General features: G+C 40.2%; 1 protein-coding gene across 3 annotated transcripts in view; it reads left to right on the plus strand.

The window, feature by feature from the left end:
• The window catches only part of bsna (bassoon presynaptic cytomatrix protein a), a 169085-nt gene that overhangs the window by 107489 nt on the left and 43642 nt on the right, over positions 1-17954 (plus strand). The window lies entirely within an intron of this gene.

The raw sequence follows: 17954 nt of genomic DNA on the forward strand, positions 1-17954 counted from the left end.
TCTCTGTCCTCTTTTCCTCCATCTGCCTCTGTGCGCTGTTGGCATTAGAATTCATGGGGTTATAAGTGTTGACACTTTTGGGCTGATAAATTAGACTGTGTCAAGCAAACAGAGAGCACAAAACTGTTAAGTTTAAGTTGCTAGATGTGATAGATTAGAGAATTATAAATCTTTCAACTATCAGGTTACCATAATTAATTATAAAGCCCCATAAATCAGATGACCCCCATGACCAAGCACATTGTGATGGTGGGAAGGAAAAACTCCCCTTAAACAGCAAGAAACAACTGACCAAACCAGGCTCAGGGAGGGCAGCCAGGGCAGAGTGAAAGGAAAAGGAAAATTTAATTTCAGGAAAAAAAAAAGTTAATCGGTGGGTTTGAATGAATGCAGTTTTGTGCAGCATGGCTTATTCAGCTGGGCTGTATGCTGGCTAGACTTGAGTTTCCTCTAGCTCTGCAGAACAACATTATGTCACATGAGGGACAGGAGCAAGGTGACTCCAGTTTCCTGAGTCAGTGTGATTCTAAAATCTGCCCTTATTGACTGAAGCCTTACTGACATCCATGACTTGTGGTATGTTTTTATTATAAGAACTTAAAACTGTTACCCCCTTTGGTTTTCTCTGCCAAGAATGAAAGGGAATGAAACTATGCTTATCTCCTGCAACAGCATACATTTGAAATACATTTGAAATACTCCACTGTTTGGCTTCTTGGAAAAAACAAAACAAAACCCTAGCACCATGGTTGGGACTAGCCATGGTACAGTACCCTGAATATATTTTAAACTGCCAGCGGTAGCTTGTTTCAGCACCACTGGGACATTTGTTGGTCTTTAGTGATTGGTTAGTAAAAGCTGAATCTCCTATTCACCAGTGAAAATCAGCTGGTTTGACAGTTTGTAGACTTTGTTCCCATGTCACTGTTTACAAGCTATTACCTTGTGCCTTTTGATATCCTGCCTTTTATTTGCTAGTTGTGGACTTTGCTTTTTAAGACAACCTTTTCTGCAACTAAAGGCATTTGCAACATTTCCCTGCTGTTTCATGGGCCGTATGCCAATGGGTGCTCCGAAATGTTCAAATAATTGAATTTCTGGCCAAGAAGGAAAAAAGCAAGTGTATAATCTGCCAATAAGTCCAGTTGCTTCTGTTTTGCAGTTTGTTTGTTTTTAATCCAATGTGATACTACTGCCAGTAAAACTCAATACTATGTGCATTTGTGGCAGACACTACCAGGAGAAGCAGTCTTTTTAGCCATAGGAAACATTTAAATCTGAACCATCTTTGCTGGAAGTTTATTAGCAGTAAAAAAAAAAAAAACGCTTTGAAAATAAGAACGCAGAGTCAATGAGTGAATGAAAATCATTTGATAGAAGAGATATTCAGTTTATGAATGAAAAGCAAAGCTTCTAAAATCATTAAATAGTTTGAGGTTAAGAGGTTTGCTCTAAAGCAGTGTGAACCTGAGTTGACTAAAAGCTGCAGTAAACATCGCAAAGGTTAGTCTGGTCATCCATTTGATCCTCACCTGTTTCATGTCTGTGCCAAACCAGTCGGAAGTGAACACAGTCACATTATAAACACAGCTGCTTTTCTTCTAGTTACTAAGTATCAGATCCACTCTAATGCATTCAGATATAACACGAAAGAGTGAACTCAGTACTACTATTAAACTCTTCCATGACATTTACATTTAAGTGCATATAACACTCACTCCCATATGCACATGTACTAGACGCAGTCTGTGATTCACATGTGGGCTGTTGGATTTGATCTGTTAAAAGCATGTTGTTCATCTGCTCAGCTCAGTAGGAGACATGATGATTAAAGACCTGTATGTGTGTGTGTGTCTGTGTGTTTGTGTATGCAGTGTCTCATGATGGCTCATAGCCCCCAGTCAACAGACAAGCTCACACACACCGCCTCTATTTCATTATGACAAATCTCACCAATAATGGTTCCAACAAAAACAGAGCAAGCAGACACAGAAGTCAGTTAGCATACATGCAAAGCACATACACACCCTGACGTGCCTGCGTGCACAAACACACACGTGCTAATGGGTTGTTGCATTTATGGTGACAAATCTAAGCAATATCGGTTTTCACAAACACCACGAGAGAGAGTTAGGTTGAGGGAAATGAGGGACAGAAAGTGATGGATGGCTGAAGGAAAGAGAGCAAAAAGATTCCACTCGGACTGTACCGTGATAAAGAGGGGAGTGAGAAATCAACAGAAAGGGAAGTAAAAGTGGGAGAAAAAGAGGCTTAGAGAGTACAAAGGACAGAGCTGAAGTGCATGTGTGTGTGGGTGTGTGTGTTAGTAAAATCCACTGTGGCCAATATTAAAATGGAGATTTTCACTCATTCGAAGTCTCGTCTTCATTTATTTATTTATTTATTTTTCAGAATGTCAGATTTCTCTTTTGTGCAATCTGACAAAGTCATTTAAACCCAAGCTCTAGTTACAGGGTTAGCGTCAGTCTTCAGGATATTGATGTAAGTTAGTGTAATGTCCTCTGAGCTGATGGAAAAATGACAGGGTGTGCGAGTGTGTGGAACTAGAAAAATCCAGCTGCAACCAGCAGCTCAGTGGTTTGTATTCTGCTGCTGCTGCGCTCTCCCTCTCCACAGTATCTTTCTCTCTCTGTGTCTCTTCTTATTCCTCCCTCTTCTATTAAAACCCATCACATTTCTCTCTCTCCCATCCCATCCTCTCTCTCCCTCTGGATTATGGTTTGTATCATTTTTAAATGTTGATGTGCACCTTCATTCCCTCTATGGCAGACTAAGTAGCAGCACGTAGCAATGAGCAGTTCCATAATTCCACAGTACAGTAAATCCCACATACATACTTATATGAGCAGCAGCTGTGTGCCTCCCTGCTGGTGAGTTGTGGGAATTGCGCTTAGGATGTTGCCCCTGTCCATGGTGCTGATCTCAGCCAATTTTGTGCTGCTGCCTGGATGAATATCTGGCATCGTGTCCTTAATAGATCAAATTTAATGAGATGCCTTAAAGCATATTACCTAACTAATTTTTATGATGACAGAATGTTAATTTATAACAAGCGAATTGAGCTATCTTGCGGCCGCTTCTCTGCACTGTTGTTTAAATTTACAACTATTACCACAGAAATTCCATATCAAGGCTGACATTATTAACAGATGTATAGCTTTCACACAGTGTGAGGAGCAAGGTGAGAGGATGATACATCTTTAAAATGATCATTTCATGATTCATGTCACTTTTCAGTGTAATTCTGGTCTGCTTGTGCATGTAAGTGCATGCAATATCAGTGATGTTTGTAAAGGAAGCTGGGATTTTGTCGTTAGATGCATCATTGCAGACAAATGATGGAATATATTTCCCTGGCCTTGCTATTTCTTGAGTTTCTTGTGTTCCTTCTTCCTGTTGCTTTCTGTAGCTATGACTTGGTATAGCTACAGCTATCACTACAGCCTTCTTCCTCTGCTTGTCGTGCTTTGCTTTTCACTCTTCGGTATACTTAAACTCTGCAGTGTGCAATTTCATAGAAACTTACTTAAAAATAACCATAAAGATGTTTTTAAAATTCCCAATAGATACATTTAACCCAAGTATAAAACAAACTAAATGACATGACAGAGAATTTTATAGCAAACGACAGTGAGAGAGAAACAGCTTCACTATCTCTGTGACCCACAAGGGACAGGAGGGCAAATTGATTTTGCCTCCCCAGTAAACACACACACAGAACAATTCACACTCTTGTACACACCAGCATAAACCAATTAGAAAACACCCCCTGGAGCACTTTGGCAAATCACATTACAATCCAGGCTTCTCTTGGTCCAATGGGAATGGATTCTGCCCCATAACTGACCAATCAGTTCTCACAGGTAGTAATCCACATAGTTTTTTCCACGTGTGTGTGTGTGTGTGTGTGTGTGTGTGTGTGTGTGTGTGTGTGTGTGTGTGTGTGTGTGTGTGTGTGTGTGTGTGTGTGTGTGTGTTGCTGGAGTGTGTGTTGATAGGAAGTAAATTTCCCATAGGGCTGAAAGTACCTTTCACATCAAGCTTTCCCAGGGGATACAGAGAAATAACAGTGTAGTGGAATGTGATGTATGTGTGGCTGCATGTCACCGTATGATGTCAATTCTAGTAAATTCTAAGTTTGGTTTGGGGTCTGCAAAAAACTGCTGTCTACTTATTTTTATTTTATCTGCACTATTCCTATGTGTGGACTATGATAACCAGCTAGATGTGAAATAAACCTGCAGGCTGGGGGGAAAAACCCTCTCCCCCCCCTCCCTCACAGATATCCACCTAGCTTTGTTTACTTTCTGTGACCTTTGACTTCTCATCATGTTTTACAGCTGTGCTGTCCCTCTTGAGTTATAATGTCTTTGATGAAAACAGATCGCAGGGACTTCAGGGTGACTTCTCTGTGTACTTGCTGCCTCAGCTAAAACTCCTGACTGGCTATGTTTTAGATATTTAATGATGGCTATCCAATTCTGTATAATTTGACATTAAGCTCTTCAGTTGTTTATCTAAGTCGTAGACCTCTAATCCATTTAAAACAATGAAAAAGAAAAGGTTAGCTCATGCACTGCACATTTTACAGAGATAACTGGCTTCCAGTGTTTGTAATAAGGTTGTTAAATGCATCGTATACCAATTTCTTTGCTGAAGTTAAAGCTAGCAGAGAATGAAAGACTGCAAATTTCAATGTGGTATTTTGCATCTAGCACTGCAAATAGAAAATCGTCATATATGTAACTGGCATTTGTCAGTAAAAGTTATCTTCCTGCACTCTCCAATATAACACTTTCCTTTGGCTTACTGGCTAATAAGCTGCAAGCAGCCACATCACTGCAGTTCTTTAGATCAAAGGAAAACACAAATATAAGAGACAACCTTTGGACAGTCATAGGAACCAATACAGTAATGGTGTAAGCGTTTTTTGCTGGGTGTAAATAATCTAATCTGATGACTTGTTTACTGTCTATTTGTCTCATCTTCTGTTTGTTTCACCCTGTAAAGCTTCTTACGGCGATATCAGAACATTAGACTGACTGGGTGATCCAGGAAGAATTTCCCTATAAGGTGTATTCAAATTCTTCTCCTTGCCTTCCTGTCTTCCATTCTTTCTCCACACTTGGCTGCCCTCGCAACAGTGGGACACCAGTTTCTAGTTAGGCCTTTCTGCCGGTGTAAAATGAACAAATGGCGGGGGCAGAGAATTGACACTGACACCTAATCGATGCCCATCAGAGCTGCAGCGACAGACAGACCATGTGTCATCACTGCTCAGAGATGACAAATAATCACCATGTAGTGATTTGTGTTTCCCTGCAGCTACAGCAGAGCTTCCAACACTCAGGCAGTGAGTACACATTCACACACAGACCTACAACTGAAAGCACAGTAGTTTTCTCTTTGTGTATTTACTCAAAAAAGGGAAAGCCGCATTATGTGCATGACTTACTGAACACTGAAACACTGGAAGGGAAGAGTTGAGATTTGAGAGAGATCGAAATCTGAACAAATAAATTAGGCTAGTCTGAATATAGAAGGTTTTAAAAAACAAAAAATAAAAAAAACAAAGATGTATAAATAGACAAACAGCAGCTGTAGCATGATTCATCTTAAGTCCCTGCCTCTAAGAGTATACTCTGCACACTGTGAGCACACTCCTACAGAGAGATCTTACAGGATTGGAGGGTAAATTGTGTGACTGTACATATAGGTAGTAAATTTGTTATTGTTATGTATGTGTTGTTTTAACGTTTAGGCATGTGTTAGCATGTGCTGCTAATAGGATAGCTTTTGTGTGTTGTGTTATTGGTAATGTTGGTGGAGATAAAATCAGCAATTCCCAACTTTAGCCAGCAGCTACAGTGCGTAAGCTGCATGACAGAGGTGTTATCATCAGACACATATGATATTTTACTAGGATTCCCATGATTGTGACTGAGCCATTACACAAAGACCCTGAAAGCCAAGTTTTAGTTGCACTTGTTGTCTTAGTGACAGTGACACTAAGTGACAGTGATGTGGTATGTAGCAATGGACCCGCAGGGTTGTTACAATTACATGGAACAATACCCAATCTGAAGCATCATAATGGCATCATCGTTACCTGCTAAATCCTTTTTATATGACTGATAAATTTTGAAGGCAGTGAACAAGTTCTGTGTTTTTCCAGGTCTTAACTACTGTCCCCTACATTGCATAGCCTTAACTCAGTTAGAATAAGTCCTGACAATGTGAATAATGCTTTTCCTGTTGAGTTCCCATTGAGCAGGATGCCACATTGTACAAATGACAGGGTGCAGACTGACCCAGATATTGTTTGGGTGCACAGTATGCAAGGAGACCGCGTGCAGTTTTAGAGGCTGACTAAGCACGCTGTAAGTCAGGGTCAAAACAAACACGCACACACATGCAGAAGAGTCAGACGCTGGGGATGGAGGAGGTGAGTCAGCAGTGAAGCAGGGACAACACTGACCTTTACACACTGTTCTTGTCTATTTGTGAGTGAGTGTGTGTTCATGCTGTTTGACTGCTGGGAACCAGGTGGACTTTAAATACAGAGGTATCACTGTTTGGTCATGTGGGGATGCTGTTAACTCAGTAAACACATTCTTTCAGTCGTTATTCTCATTTTAATAATGAGTGAGCAATCAGTGTTTATATGATGAGTTTATATGATCTATTAATACTGCTAAAGCTGAGAATTAAATGTTAAAAATACACGTAATATAAGCAATGCTCTTTTATGTATATTCTTTTAACTCTGACTGTAATCAGTTTTATGTTAGTTTGCGTAAGAGTTCCTGTGTGAACTGGGTAACTTTGGCAACAAATAATACACGACAGTCAAATTCTTTGAACCTTCACATTCCTTATAAGTCTGAAACTGCAAATGCGTTTGAAAAGCCCTCTCAGCAATTTTGGAAGTGGCAAGCTTTTTGAGCGTTAGTTTCAATTGCCCAGATGTCAGGTACTATTGCATCAGAGCACCAATAAGTTATTTTCCCTACTTCTTATAGCAGTGATGGCTCAGTGAATGGAGTACTGACTCACTGCTGATAGGGATTCCTTTTTTTTAAATTTGGTCTTATATTTCAATCCATCACTTGGAGTTAAGCTCCTGAATCATAGTTCAGCCTAATTAGACCAAGTTTCTGATCTAGGCCAGTAATGAGGCTCTGCTCTCACTAAAAAGCTCATTCTGAGCAGGATGTTGTTGGGTACTTGGAGATGAAATGAGGTGTTGTGACGTGAGAGGTACAGTTTATGGGGTTTTTTTTTCTTTGTGTTTTGTACTCAGCAGCAGTAGGAGTCATGTCTGACCCTGTCAGCTCTCCGCGAGCTTCACTCTCAGAGATGCTCTTTTAAAAGACGGAGCTTGTGTTTTTGTCTAAATGTCAGCATCACATCAGTTCTGTTCTGGGGGAGTCAGTGATGCTCTTTACACACAAACACAAACAGAAAAGGAGTACACATTCTTTTATCCAAACACACACATGCACACACACACATACAGTATAAATAGACATGCTCACACTTGTATATGCAAACGAAAAAAAGAGGAGAAAAAACACACACAAGCCCATTAACACACTCACACGCACCCTCACAGAAATCCTGGCCCCAAAGCATTTCTAAGCCAGAACTGCCAGTTTGATGAGGCAGAACTAATTCACTGTAGTCTGCCTCTCTTTTCTCTTCTCTTCTCTTCCCCTCTCTTCTTCTAACCCCTCATCCTCCTCTCATCTCTCTTTCTAATTCACTAATATCCTTATCCCCTCCTGCTGCTTCCATCTTTCAGTCTGACATTTTGCCTACATCTCTGCTCACTCTCTGGTTTCTTTTTTCCATTTCTTTCACTCTTTGTGTCCCTCCTCCTCTCCTTTTTTTTGCGCATTACTCCCTCTGCCCTCTGTGATTTCCCTTTTTCTTCCTGCAAGAATTTGATGGGCAGTGATGAGCTTGAAGTATTCTTCAAAAGCAGCAAAACTGGCTCAAAACTTTTATTTGAAGAAAAGTACACAGTAAACAAATTACTTTACTAAATTTCAACTACTAAACTATTCAGACAATGGGTCGTTTGTGATTTTTTTTCACATGTTTTTCACAGCTCTTACAAGGATTATAACGGCATATGTGAGAAAAGATGTCTAAAGCCTTTTGTGGCACCCACCAGAGACATCTGTGGAAAGTCCAAAAATGCTTCACGTGATGTCTTCTAGCTTGTGTTGATTCATGCAGAAGACTACTAGGACTAAAAATGAAAAATAAAATAAATACATAAATAAAGTTATTTCCTTTAGGGACAGACATTAGCTTATCAGATCCCTGCAGCCTGGTCCTTCTCCTCTCGTTGAATTACTATGATTCAGACCACATTAGCTACTCCTAAACAGCAAAGCTGGAAAAAAAATAGCCACTATGGAAGTAAAACTGCAGTTTCTTGAACCTACACGTGAGTAACTCCCAGTTAGCTCCCATGATACAAACTTTCCAGGAAATGGTTTACAGCTTTATTTAAAAGACAAGAAAAGGGATTTCTAATAATTTAACCATTTTAATTTTGTTTAGACCTAAAGTTCCAACTTGGGTCATTTTGACTGACAGCTGATTGCCAACAGGCAATTACAGCCCCTGCTAGGTTCACGTACGGTATTTTGAGTAACTGCATTAAACTTCTCAATGGTGTTAGTGGTGTTGTTGGATTGTGGAGCATTTTAAAGGCAGTCATCTCAAAAATAATGTGGCCTACTATGTGCTTAAACGAGCTACATGTAACAACCCATACAGGAAGTCTATATGTTCCCATTTTGGTGCCTGAAAATTTCAATTTGTGTGATCTCTGTGTCTGTGTGATGCAAGTGTGCAGTATATAGATGCACATTACTAAATAAGCTGTTAACAAATGCTGGGTTTATTCCTCAAGCAGTATGAGTATGATGTTAAGTTACAATAAGGCTTTGATCTTATGCTAAAACACCCTGAGTCCTGAATCAGCTGTCTCAAATGAAAATTTGATATTTAAGCGGAAAATTACACATGGCTGTAAATGTTGTGTTTATTGTGTAGTGATTTTATATGCGTTCAAATTAAATTACAATTCCCTCTCTGCACTACAAAATAGTGAAGAGATATCTCACTTTGTTTAATTACCAGCGACATTCAGTTTCATGTTACTGCTGCGTTTGTATTTCCCATCTAGTGAGTCACGGAGCAAACAGGAGGAAACCAGAGCTGAGCGAGGTTCTTATTTTCCTGCCCCTTTCTTTACTCTGAGCACACTCTCATTTACTTCTTTTCGATCATTCTCTCTCTCTATTGTCTGCGTGTGTTTTTTTCTTCCTGCAACACTCCATCTCCTCTCATGTCCGCCCCCACCTCCACTTACTTTCCATTTCTAACCCTCCTCCTCCCTCCCCCTCTGCCTCACTCACTGCTTTCACAGTGGAAGACTTTCCTTCTCCTCTCCTCGCTCTAAGCCCTCAGCTAAATTTTCCTCAAGATTTTTTTCCCTCCACCTCCCTTTCTAGCAACTGTCTGATTGTGTCTTTTTCTTTGCCCTGCGGGATGAGCCAGCAATCTCCCCTACCCATAATACTCCTGTCCAAGTGAGGACTGCCTTCTGCACTTCAAAGTACACAATTCAGTACTTCAAAGTCTGCAGTCTTTTTAACACTAAAACCAAGGCTAGATCAATTCCATCCTAATAATACCCAGCAGCCCCCAACACCGATGACAAGGTTCAAATCTCTGTACAAACAGCAAGGCAAAAAACTTTGAAATAGTTCACTTTGTTTTCCCAAGAGGTAATTTGGGTTGTAGTTGTAATGATGAAAACAAGAAAAAATAGGACTTACAGCTTCTAGGTCTCTGTAGTCATGTATGTAATCAGAGTTAATCAGAATCAGCATACTTTATTAATCCCTAGGGAAATTATGTAGGTTACAGTTGCTCCAGTACAGTAACAGTAACAAAAACAGACTAGATTATTTAACAATACAATATGTTAAGATTTAAGAAATAGCACAACATATACAAGCCACTCAATAATAAATATCAAGGACAGACAGATTAGCCACGAGAACTCAGGTCCACAGAAAGCACGTTGCAAAATTTAGCTTCAATGCAATATCAAAAATGTTACTCCAGATAAAAACGACTTCTTGCAAGCAGTCTACCTGTAAGATAATATGTGCATGTCAGTGATCAGATTTTGCGTTGATCGGTTAGCTTTTGCTAAAATTAACAGACTGAAACAGGCTCTTCTCCACACTGTCCTCATTTCTAAAGTGCTATACAAGCCCCAAAATCACAGCTAACAGGTGATACCACAGAGGTATCAGTTCTGTCACTAGTTAGCAAACTCAGAGATGTCACATTCAGTACTGGCTCCAGATGGAACTACACATGCGCTAATAACCTTATCTTTAAACACTTATTTCTCAAATCCAGCTTCACAGACAGCAATAAATCTATGACAGTGTTGTAATGGAAGGCTCCATGGTGTAAATTAGCCTTAATGCATGCAGTGTTTCACGCCCAGTTTAACATTCATTTTTCTTTCTTCTGAATTCATTTTTCTTTTAACTCTATTTTTATTTTCTTTAATTTAAAAGAAATGTATCTTCCAGCCTGTGAAACATAGCTGCCAAAAAATGCCTTAAAACTAAAAAAAATAAACTAAAAAGGCTAAAAACATCTGTGATAGTTTGGTGTAATGGTGATAATCTATTTCATAATGTAGTGATATATCTAATGTTATTTTTTGAAGACAATTTTAAATTGAACTTTTATTCGTTTGGGGAAATACAATATTTATTATATGTTAAAAAAAGTTTTATGGTGGCTTATTTGTTCCCAGAACACAAACTGTTATTGGAGCTAGTTGTCCGTCTTGATTTTCTGTGTTGACCCAGAGCTGAGATAGCCAGAACCAATGTAGCTCTGTGCTGCTCTGCTCCTGGCTACCTGCCAACCTATTACTGCAGGAGTCAAAATCCTCTAGTGCCTCTAGGCTCTATATATGTGCACACGAACACAATCACACACGCACGCACGCACGCACACACACACATGCATACAGTGCACAAACTTGTGCAGGGAAACATGCTTACGCTGCACAGACTGTACAGAGTTCCCTTTTGCATTTGGTGTTTATTTGTGTGCCTATCTCTGTGTGTCAGCCGGTCCCAATGTGACAGATTTGTGGGTCAGACTGTAAACACATCATGTCCATCTGCCAGCCATAAAGTCTTCCACTTCTAAGCTGTTAGTCACAGTCAGGTTACTAGTTCAAATCACCGGCTTGTCTGAGTGAATCTAGACAGGAACTTCACAACCACAAGGTGAAACTGGTGTTGAAAATGGTAAATTGGATAAATGGTACTTAACCTTTATCCAATGTACTGGAGCTGCACAGTGGTTGGGGGCCTAGTGGCCCAAATGGTAAATGGCCTGCATTTGTATAGCGCTTTACTCAGTCCCTAAGAACCCCAAAGCGCTTTACACTACATTCAGTCATTCACCCATGCACACACACATTCACACACTGGCTACATTGTAGCCACAGCTGCCCTGGGGCGCACTGACAGAGGCGAGGCTGCCGGACACTGGCGCCACCGGGCCCTCTGACCACCACCAGTAGGCAAACACGGGGTTAGTATCTTGCCCAAGGATATTTGGCATGCAGCCAGGAGGCAGCCTGGGATCGAACCACTGACCTTCTGGTTAGTGGCTGACCTGCTCTGCCACCTGAGCTACAGCCACCCTGCAGGCCCAAGGATGAGTGGTCCTGTTCATTTCTATGGGCGGTAATATTCTTTGCTGTAAAGTCACAAAGCTCTGTAAAAGGAAAGAACTACGAACTATGAGGAGATGCAATATGACCAGAAAGAACTCAGAGGATGGTCAACAGTCATTATGAACCAATTCTCCTCAAACTCAATGCAAAAGTGTGTAAATGGCCATGATTTTATATCAGCAGTAGATCTCATTCACTTCTGAGGCTTGCCTCAGCTGTCTGGTTTGGAGAGATTTTGCCTGCACAGGTAAGACAGAATCTTGGTGTGGTATGATAAAATCCCAAATTTTCCACAAATGCAATGTTTTGCCTGTATTTCAGTCTGAAATCTCCACTTAATAATACATGACTCCTTCAAGGGAACAAAACATTGTATAATACTGGAAAATACTGGATATGGGTTTCGCCTGTAGAAAATAGAAAATGAATGCTCAAGGGAGCATATTTGGGCATAAAGTTTAGCTCAGAGGAAGAAAGCTGACAAATTTACAGTTTATAAGCCTGATACAGTATATGTTTAGCTTCTAGAACTCTTTATAATAGCTGCTTCTCTGTGGAAAGGCTAATTCAGGTAGCCTATATAATAGAAATTTCTCAAAAAAATCCTCACAAATCTGAAAACAGCCAGATGCTGATGAAAACTGCCAATTTGTCTAAAGGCTCTGTATTCTGTTTACAGTGGTTACAGTCCTAGCTTTAGGTAACTTCACAATCATCATCATGGCAGCTATAAATTGGCAACATATGAAAAATGTAGCAGCAGCAGAGGAACGAGGTGGGCACATCAACCTCGTCTCAAGTTTTATTGGCTCTGTTAAGAATAGCTGGCCAGAGACAGAAAACAGGTAGGAGGAGAAAGACAGACGGCGACACAATATGCATGCGCATGGACACAAACACACTCATACACAGCCTTATGCACTCGCTCCGTCACCTCTCAGAATAAGGTTACATAATTAAAGAGGCTCCATTGTGATGAGAAAATGTTTTAAAATGTGTGTGAAGTGAAAGTGAGACCTGCTTCGGTTACATAACCACAAAAGCACCTATAATTCATCCTCCACCTGTTTGTCCTCCCTGTGAGCCTTTCCTCCACCCCCTCCATACCCCCTTCCCTTCTCTAATTTATTTTTGTTTCCTTCTCCTCCTCCTCCTTTTCATCCCCAACCGTTAATTCATTTCCTTCTTTCCCTCCTCCTCAAGCTTAATTTCTCATATTTTATGTTTTTCTATACTTTGTTCTACTTATCCTTCTCCCTCCTCTCCACCTTTTATTGCTTCTTCGTCTCCTAATCCAATCCAACACTAACAAAAGATCTACATTTGACTGATTTGTCATACATGTTTCACTTCACAGGAGGCTCCAATGTTTAGTGTACATGTTGTATGAAGCGACCAAAAGGGGATGTAAAAAAATAAAAATAAACACACTGACATTTTTCTTTAATCAAGGATTTTCTTTACTATTATTATTATTTTTAGATTAGTCTCAGCCAAACAATTTTATGATGCAATGCGTCATACTCATTTCATCCTATTTTCTCTTCTGAGCTCGCTTCACTTTAATTCACTTCACTTTGTTGGCTTGACAACAGGAAATCTAAATGAAACCAGGGTCTCTGGGACTTGTAGAATTATCCAAAATAACTTATGTGAGAGTCTTACGAAATCTGAAATTTAACAAGAGGACACAAAAAGAAAAAAGAGGCACCTTCTAAAAAGTACTGACGTAATGGAAAGTTTAAGTTTAATATGTGCACAGTGTTTGTCATTTCCACAAGTGCATGTGTGATCATAATGTTTGCTATCACATAGTTTTTCACTTTCTGGCTATTTGTTTATTTCTCAGTTATTTGCTCGCAGTCATATTCCCCTTGTGTGTGTGTGTGTGTGTGTGTGTGTGTGTGTGTGTGTGTGTGTGTGTGTGTGTGTGTGTGTGTGTGTGTGTGTGTGTGTGCGCAGTTGTTCACATGAAATATTAACGCTGGACAGCAGACAGGAGAGAAGGATGAGGTGCAGAAAACAGCAAGAAATTCAGAGACGAAGTAGAAACTGAAGAGGAGATGGAGCTCCAGAGGGAGGAATTAGAATGGAGATGGAGGACAATCGAAAGCTATTCTGAAAATTGCAGGAGGAAAAATGTTTATGTGGGAGGGCTCCTGTGAAATCAGCTTTTTGTTGCCATATAAAAGTCAGGCTGCTCAGGCTCAATGAGAGAGGTGATGCAACCTGTTCACCAAGCAGTGAAACCTGCCCAAAAATCATTACAGAGTGTCTTTGGGGTTCAAGACTTGGTGTTAGGACTGGGCGATATGACCCAAAATTCATATTTCGATGTTCTTTAGCTGGATAGCGATATACGATATGTATCTCGATATTTTTTTAAAGCCATAAAGTGAGGACAAAAAAGAGAGTTCTTAGTCAAAGCTGTGTCCCAGGTCTCACACAGGCACTTTTATTAACATACAGCGTAGATGCACATGAAAAAGTTACTCCGAAATAAATTATCAGCATTTATTAAATAATAATGCTCCATAAATAAAATAAAACAATGTTGTTTTTGTGCATAACTGAAAGCTCACAATTGTGCAGTCAAAATGTAAACTAAAAGACGCTGAGCATAATAACAAAGACAGACAGATTTCGCAGCTGCCTGGAGTTTGAAATCCTCTTTGTAACCATGTCTCTGAACAGGTGCCATTTGTGGTCCTTATACACACACAATCCAGTAATATTACGTTGAAGCACAGTATGTATTACTCCGCGAGGCTCCTGACTAAGGCCGTAATCCTGAAAATGCTCCGACAACCATCAAGCGGTGCGGTTTCGTAGCTTATCAACGTCGTACTAAAACATTTTTTGACAGATTGCTGCCCGCCGTGGTCAGGTCATGGTCAGTAAGCACAACCAGGATTCAAACATAAGGCGCACTGTCGATTTTTGAGAAAATGAAAGGATTTTAGGCCGTTGTGTCAACGCGTTGACGCTGTCGAGCCCCACGCACGGGGCGATACGCGGTAACTCATTAACAGAGATTTGCCGTATTAATGCAGTTATGGTGTTAATGTCATTTTAACAAGATTACCTCCACCAGCAGTTGAATAGTAATATCCAAATGTTTTCTTTTTACCGACCAGCTCCTCTTTGATAGCTGCCATGTCCATCTTGTCGTTGCCTGCAGGTGAAGCGATGGGGGAGGGGGAGGTGTGTTCAGTGAAGGAGAGAGGCGAGGCAGAGTAACGCAGCGTAGAGACAAAAGTGGACGAAAGAAAGGCAAACTAGCAGCTCCATAAGTATAATTATAACGTAACATAGACTATATCGATATAAACGATATTGTCACGTCTCATATCTCGTATAAAAATATATCGATATATTTAAAAACGCAATATATCGCCCAGTCTTACTTGGTGTGTACAAAAATTAGGTCCAAAAAACAGGTGGGGGGTAGAATTTAAGATGTTTTTATTCTCAAAGAAAATAGAGCGTTGATAGCTGAGTTATGTTGTGTTTGATTTGTAAGGATAAAGTGAGCAAGGAAGTACTTCCATAGCTCAGCAGGTTCTGACGCTACTTTGCAAGTCAACTGAAAGGTCCAGTCAGCTGTCAATCATAACCTGTCTCTGCTGCTCATCGGAGAGTCCGACCTGAGGTTAAGCTGTGTTGCTTCAGCATACTCCCTTATTGAACAGTGAGTACTTCAAGATGATGTTCATGAAGAAGAGGTGGATACATCATGTGGCTCATGTATTTGGATGAAGTACTATGCTCTTCCTATGTCATGATGAGTATGGAATATATAGCATCACTGGTCAGCTGACTGTCCACAAATATGAGACCAAGCCAGACATAGCAGTGGCATCTATGGTGTGATGGGAGTGATCCAACTTTGCAAAAAAGCTCTTTTTAATCTTGTTCTTATTCCAAAATTGGACTTTCATTTCGACCATCTTCATGTAATTGTGATTTTTTTTTATTTATTTGATCTCTTTAATCTTTTTATCTCTTTATTTTTGGGGGTGATGAGGGATTTGATGGGGCGGAAACACCCAAACACATTGTTGTACTCCTCTGCCACAAACTGAAGCCAGTTGCATCAGACTCAGCAGGGAACCACATGACTAAAGGCTGAGCTGAATTACAGTATATGTGCACACGTTGTGTCACTCTCCCGTTTTCCTCACCCCTCCAGCCCTATGAGCTTCTCTGCTTCCCTTCTTTTCCTTTTCTTCCTCCTTCTGCTTGTCATCCCTCTCTCTTTCTGGTAAGCCTTCAGCTACAGAGGCCTCCTCCATTTTGCATTGATGTGAGCTGCGTGTCTACATGCGTGCATTTGTGCTTCTGTGAGGATATGAGTGTATGTGTGCCGCAGCAGAGTGCTGCCTAAAGCGGAAGCCTGTGCTAAGGAAGTGTGCACTCGAGCAGAACAATGGCATTCTGGGTAAAAATAGCCCTTGCTCTGTTGGAGGGAGAGAAGCAGAGACAGAGGGTGACAGGCAGAGAGGAGAGAGGAAGGAGAAGATACAAGTTTAATGACTGTGTGGTGAAAATAAAAAAATAGAAACTTCAGGTGCAAATGTGGGAGAAGTAAAACAGGAAAAAGAAAATCATGAAACTGACTAAGAAACTGACAGAAGTGCTTCTGAAGGTTGGGATGTCTTTGTAACAATAAACTAATCGCACTCGGTAGATATAGAGATATTTGACATCGATGTCTTCTGTACAACCTGAATTTCGGGACCAGTAAGAGTGTTGCTAGTGTAACCAGTGTATTATATTAAATCACAGCTCATAACAGAATTCATCAAATGCCTTTAGTCATATTTTGTAGCTGTGGAATAAAAGATGTGGCAATTTTTCGTAACTCATCATTTTACAATATATGCAAAGTTTGGTTATGAATAGCAAGACTAGCCTTGAACCAGCCATGTAAATGTAATAGTCCACACAGACATATAGTAGCAGTACTATGTAGTGGAGAAAGGAGCGACAGAAAATCATGCCGATAGATGATGCAGCTTTGGCCAGAGTCAGAGATAAATACAGTCCTGTGCAAAAATCTTGACCCACATCTCATTTTTTAAATTTTTTTCTTCCAAGGAAACAGACATTCTTGTCATTTTTAAAGTGCCTTTGGATAATATTTCTCCAGCTTTTCTTGAATGTCTTTCAAAGTTTTTCTTTGGACATAGGCTGCTCTTTTACTCATTTTCAGTCCAGTCCTTGTACCTGTCCTTTTTTTTCCAATTTTCAAATCAATTTTATATATACAGAGCCAAGTTACAATAGCAGTCACTTTAAGGATTATAAGTTGAAGCCTGTAAAAGATTACAGAGAAAATTCCTGCAGTCGAATTACTCTCTTTGAGCAAGACAGTAGGAAGGAAAAACTCCCTTTTAACAGGAAGAAACCTTCGGAAGAACAAGGATCAGGGAGGGGCGGCCATCTGCCGTGATCGCCTGGGGGTGAGGGGAGGAAGAAAGGACAAAGACACACTGTGGAAGAGAGCCAGAAGAATGGTGCTTTGTTTGTGAAGCCGCTTAACACTGACCTATGACTTGTTCAAGCATAAAAACTAGCACCAAACCCAACAGACTGAATGGAAGGATGGCTGTCAAGATGACATTTTTATAGAAGGGAAACAAGAACTGGACTGAAAATCAGTATCAACAGGTTTCATGGAGATCCAAATTTCAGTGTTATTAAAGCGGTGTGGGAGCATCTTGACAGCGAACAGAATAAAAGGCATCCGAAGAAGAGCTTTGAATGTCCTTCAAGAAGCCTGAGAACTGAAGACTACTTAAAGAAATGACAAAGAAGTTGCCTAAAAGAATTCAGGCTGTGTTGGAAGAATGAAGGCGATCATACCAAATATTGAGTTACAAGCTCGTTTGAATTACGCCAAGTCTTACTTTAAATGTATGTTTCAATAAATAGCTGCACCTATTTAGAAATGAGTGTAAGCCTGAGAGTTTTGGACAGTACTGTTACTCTCCATCATGAAGGTGCAATTGCTAGACCTCTATTTGGATAAGACAAAGTAAAAGCAATAGTAAGTTACTGCTACAGATTTTCTGCGAATAAAATCCAGTGGCAGGGAAATGCTGCTTGTGACAGGTGGGTATGAATA

The sequence above is a fragment of the Aulonocara stuartgranti genome (genome assembly GCF_965226115.1).
Source record: "Aulonocara stuartgranti genome assembly, chromosome: 20".
In the NCBI taxonomy this organism is placed as follows: domain Eukaryota; kingdom Metazoa; phylum Chordata; class Actinopteri; order Cichliformes; family Cichlidae; genus Aulonocara; species Aulonocara stuartgranti.